Source organism: Scomber japonicus, chromosome 10 (genome assembly GCF_027409825.1).
Source record: "Scomber japonicus isolate fScoJap1 chromosome 10, fScoJap1.pri, whole genome shotgun sequence".
Classification (NCBI taxonomy): Eukaryota; Metazoa; Chordata; class Actinopteri; order Scombriformes; family Scombridae; genus Scomber; species Scomber japonicus.
In genome coordinates, this window is record NC_070587.1 from 2,758,993 (window position 1) to 2,764,992 (window position 6,000).

Below are 6,000 nucleotides of genomic sequence, written 5' to 3' on the forward strand. Positions count from 1 at the left end.
GTGTATCAACTGCTGATTACCATAAACACTAGCCAAGAAAGGAAATCCTACAGTTCCAACATGAATATTGTAAGAATACATTATTATGTGTCAGGAGAGCTGATATTAAATGCCACATGGAGGTTTATGAGTCATACTGCATCGTGGTTAATGCTGAGGTATTAAGGTTGATTATAATGACTCAGCTACAACCCTAATTGAGCTGCTGAACACATGTATTTGTGCAATTTTATATAAAGCCTTGGTTTTCTCCAGTGATTCATTGCAACATTTACAGCTGCAGATAAGGGCTGGCACGGGAGCATCATTAAATGGGCTCTGGCTACATTATTGTGCCTTGGAAATTTAATCCTGCTTGGAAATTAAACTGTGTCAACTAGGTGTGACCTTGTTCCTGTGAGAAGACGCTGTTAAAAAAAAAGAGAAAGAAAACAATTAGAGTCAACAGCTGTAGATGCACACATGCTGTAGAGCTGCAGTTCATCTCTGGAGGTATATTTGGGTTTGTAGAGATGATAATGTGGTGTGTCAGAGTTTCAGCCGGGCCAGCTGCCGGCAGCTGCAGGGGGAGCGTGTGCAGCTGTGTTCATCTGCTCTGTCAGTTGACCAACAGGTTCCTCTGCAGAGCCCAGAATGGAGAGGTGTTGCTTCACCTCCTCTCTCTTTTCTATCTGTGTGAAATGTCACATGATGATTCAGCATGGTTCATTAAAGGTTGAATATGTAGAATATTTATTTAAAGCTATATATTTTTTAAAATAATACACCCACGGGGCGTTTTGAGGGGTACAGAATGAAAGTATTGCTTTTCCATTAAAAAAAAAATTAGTCTGAATTAATCATTTTAAAATGTTTTGACAGGTTCGACAATGACGTTCTGTGTACATTGTACCAGCCAATTAGCGGCCGGAAGTGCGGGTTGCTAGGGTTGTCTGTTGTTCTTGCAGCTACTGTAGGCTGGCACTGGGTGAAATGGAGTTGTAAACACGGCCGTGTTGGACTTACTAAAACCAGCGTTTTTTGCTCTCAAGTACAACTTTTCATCACAAAACTTCGAAGGTAAGACAGAATATCTGTTAGTCGCTGTAAATAAGTGGTTGTTTACCTTTGTATTCTTTGGCTGCTGGTTCACTGAGTTTTTAGCGCAATAATAGTGGTACTGTTGAACTCGCCAGGGTCTTAGCTTTCATGTGAGATGCTATTTGTTTGTGTACCATGAAGTATCAAAATGGTAGCAATGGAAATGTGGAGAGTGGGTTGACTTTCTGACGCTATCCGGATTTTGATATTTGATCATTAATATGCTTGGTGTTTGAGTTGTGTTTGGTGTGTGTAAAAATGACGTGCTTGTAGCGGAGTTCCTCCTATTTAATTTGATGTGCAGTATGACTGTATTGCTACATAATTAGGGGATCATCCCTACGTTCCCCGCTTTGTATGTGACCGGGGAACTAGGGCTGGGAATCGATCCGAATTTCCTGGATCGATCCGATTCCGATTCGTAAGGTCACGATCCGATTCGATCCACGATTCGATCCGATTCGATTCGATATCGATCTATTTACAGACATAATGCAAATAAATACTGTCCCATGTGCTCCATGTGTTTGTGATTGTGTACGTGTAAGAGGGACACAGAGAGAGAAGAGTCAAGAATCAAGTATTTATTTTAGACAAAAATCCAAGTATTATTTGAAATTTCAGTAACATATCCATGGCATTAAAACAATGACCAGAACTAAACAACAATGACCAAATAAAATATAAATAAATTAAAATTAAGTGGCCCTCTATATTGGAAAACTACAAGAACCCCCTGTAGGCTACCCAGTCTTTGACAACCAGAAACTTGTGAAATGCCATTTACAGGTTGTTCATGTAACAGATGGCTTGATTGAAAAAAAATAAAACGCCAAAATGCCAAAATGCCAAAATGCTGCCATTACGATCAGCTGACTATCAGCTGATCGTAATGGCAGCATTTTGGACGGAGGGAAAGGGAACCGATCGATCCAGACATTTTTGGATCGATATCGTGCTTTTTCAGCGTGAATCGATATCCGATCGCGGATCGATTTTTTGACCACAGCCCTACGGGGAACATAGGGATGGTCCCGTCTACAGTTAGCCAGTTAGCCGAGTTAGCAGCCGAGTTAGCAGCCGAGTTAGCAGCTGAGTTAGCCGCCGAGCTAGCAACCGAGTTAGCCGCGATCAGGGAGCACAGGTACGCTCCCCAGGCTTAACTGCTACTCCCACTGGCGTTACAATGTAATGTACCTCGGTGGTTTCAAGTCAGTTACAGCGAGGGTATGTTCGCTTCCTGTTTTCAAAATAAAAGCACCAACTCTATCGTTATGGTTTTCTTAATAATAAAAGGCAACGGGTGTTTTATTTTGTGAAAATGACCGGAATTGCGTTACTCGCTACGGCTAACTTGAGCCGTAGCGAATTCGCAGGAACAAAACTTTAAGCAGGTGTTATTCGGACAAATTAGCCTCACATTGTGAATCTAAAGGGCTACTTTCTCGCCTAAAAAGCTTAGAAATGTGGATAAAGTGTTATATTTACAGAGTTAGAGCTAAAATAAAATCTGCTTCAGCCTGCTGATTTCAGCTTGGGTAGGAACGAAATGCATTATGGGTTATCGTGTAGTTTACTGACTGGTCTGCTCACGCCGATCAGGCTACAGAAACAAGCAATCATTTTGAGTTGGGAGCTAGCTAGCTAATCGATTACACGCCACTCAAAGAAAGACTTCCAGTTGAAGACTGGTTAACGTTAAATACTGTTGTAAAATTAATTGGTCGAAATTAGTCGTTACCCTGTATGATTCATCACTTGACATGGCGCAGGCTGATGGATTGACATACGAACCTGGCAACCCAACTGCTGGAATAATTTTTGGTTGTTGCGACTACGATCTCGAGACACTAGATGGAGGTGTTCTGCTCATTCTCCATATTCAACCTTTAATATTTTTTTAGTTATATAGCCCAATTGATACTTTTGAGGCCAATGCTGACACTGATAGAGTTTTAAAACACTCAATAGTGATTAATGTCCACACATCTTTTACCTCCAACGCCAACATGCAATGCTGGCGTTCACAGTAGGTCTGACTTAATGATCCTTAAGGATAGAAGACCTTCACTTGCCAACCTCAAATGCATCAGATGGGAACTTGGCTGAAGAACAAACAAGAAAGGAAACAGCACCTCACATCTAAAACAGCTTAATGTTTAAACAATGAACATATAAAAGGAATTAACGAGGAGTCATCTTGAGATAGTGGCTGCTTGTAACACGGGCATTGATTTGGTTCTCTCATGTGTGACATGATCCCTGTCAAACGCACTGAGCTTGTGACCCCAAGTTAAGGAGCTGTCTCTATTTTTACCACACACAATTTAATTAGCCATTTAATGAAGTATTTTACATTTCTTGTTCATTATACCTGGTGTCAGGTACTCTAGTGTGAAGAGTGTGTTGTCACTACTCCACTAGACAAAAAGGTGCTCAAGTTTAGAGCTGCAACGATTACTCAATTGATAGAAAATTAATGGCCAACTATTTTGATAATTGGTCAATACTTTTGAGTAATTTTCTCAACTTTCTCTGGGTCTAGCTTCTTAAACATGAATATTGTCTGGTTTCTTTAATGCTCTATGAGAATAAACTGGATATATTTGGGCTGTGGATTGGTGGTCAGGACAAACTAAGACATTTTAGGTGGCATATTGGGCTCTGTGAAACTGTTTTTCACCACTTCTCACCATCTAATTGATTAATCAAAGAAATAATGAACAGATTAGATAATGTGACACTAGATAAATCACATAAATTCTGCACAGGTGCACAGAAAGTGACACAATGTACATTTCAGGCAGCAAGAACAATACAATAACCATGATCATCAAAATAGCGGGAGTGAAAAGTAATACAATTCTGGTTGTTATCAGTGATCAGTCTTTGCAATAATACAATAGCGGTTTCTTTCTTTGTCTTTTCTGACTGCTGCAGAGGAAATAAAATCACTCAGCTGAAATATCACAATATCACTTTCTGGTGAATTTTGGCAACAGAAAGAAAGAAGCCCTTGCTGTTTGCTTCCTATGAGCGAGTGCTAAAACCCGACATTTATCTGACATTTTATCTCCCAGATTTCCTAAGTATACTGTATATAATCTACACTTGAATCAACAACAACAGAAACATAATCTTAATGACACAAGACAAAAATCTGACATTTATCATTGACGTAGGTTCCTGAAATCCCCGTCGGCTGCTGTTGTAGCTGCTGGAAATAACTGTAAACCACATTAGTGTCCACATGAATATGAAGAATATGCCATCAAACAGGAAACAGAGAATGCAGCCTAGAAATTCAAATTAAAAGCTTTAATTTAATGATTTAAAGTGCTTAAATTAACTGTTTGTTATATAATTACAGGCGTTTTCTGTCTCATATTACACAGGGAGTAACTAGTTACATGTAAGAACCTTAAGTAATTTAAATATTGTGAATTGAAAAATCTTTATTTTATATTCCAAAATCTACATGAACGAATAAATACATTTTCGAATGAGAGATAAATCTTGTTTTATTAGAAATGATCTCCCTTATAAATCATGTCCGTATTAATGAAAAACACCTGAATTTAGATTTTGGTGGGTTTAATGTGTACACTTACCCTAACAGCTGAAAACAGGCATTCGAAAATTAGAAAAGTAATCAAAAAGTAATCAAATGTAATAAGTAACATTATTCTGATTATGTAATTGAAATATCAGTTCAGTTAAATCACTTATTACATTTTAAATAGGCTAATTAGTAATCTGTAACCTATTACATTTCCATAGCAACCTTCTCAACCTTGTACATCTATAGGTCATTACATCATTAAGAGTTGTAGTGTATGCTCTCAGTGCATATGCCAGTAAAAACCAGATAAAACATTACAGCCAGACTTTCCGTGACAAATAATCGGTCACTTTGTCACAACGCTCTGTTTCATCACTCTTCACTATCAGACAGAGCAGGCTGGAGGATGGTGGTACTGCTGACTGCAGATAGCAGCCCTTTCCGCCAGCTGATCAATAGATGACCCGAACGGACAATAGCAGCTGAAAGCCTCAAGCGAGATGAAAGGCCTCATCTGATCTGACTGCTCTTGATGACAATCAGACAACAGCTGGTGTGTTAGTGGAAACCTGACTGAAAGACCGAAACGCTGAAGGCAGAAGCGGAGGTGTTGCACTCATATGAATGAGATCATGTGATTTCAGGACAATCAGAGGTGGTGATATTAATATCCTAAGAGAAAAGAGGAAGAACACCATTACTTTCAGGAGGAATGAATGAGGGTGTCTTCATCAATTAGTGTTTGTACAGCTGTTTTACAAGATCTTCAATAGTTTCAAATCTCCATTTATGTGCTTTTATGGCTTGTTGTGAGTTTTTTTATGTTTTATTGTTTAGAAATTCTCTGTGAGCATTTATAGCATTTTTATAGGATAGTCTTGAGGGACATAAAAAGATGATGGTGCTACATGTAAAGTTAGATCTCATCATAATTATTACAGTTCAAACATGTCAAGTTGTTGAGACATTTCGCTCAAAACCAAAAATCTGATCCTGCTGGAGGCGCTAGAGGAAGACTCAGCTGTATGGAAACCATAAATATTAACACATCTTTGAGCTAATCAATTCAGAAGTGGAGATATATTTTTCAGGAAAAGTCAGAGATTCACCAAAGATAGTAAAATCCATCCTCTGGGCACCATGAGTGACTAGAAGATTGCATTCCAATGTATCTGAAGGCTGTTAAGGTGGTTCAGTAAAAAGCACAAGATGTTTAACCAGCTGGTGGTGCTAGAGAGGACTATAAATCATTAGGATTGATCTTCTGGGGACCATAAATGTACATTTCATGGCTTTCCATCTAACAGTTTAGAGATTTCAGTCTGGACTAAAGTGGTGGACTGACTGCTGCTTATGGC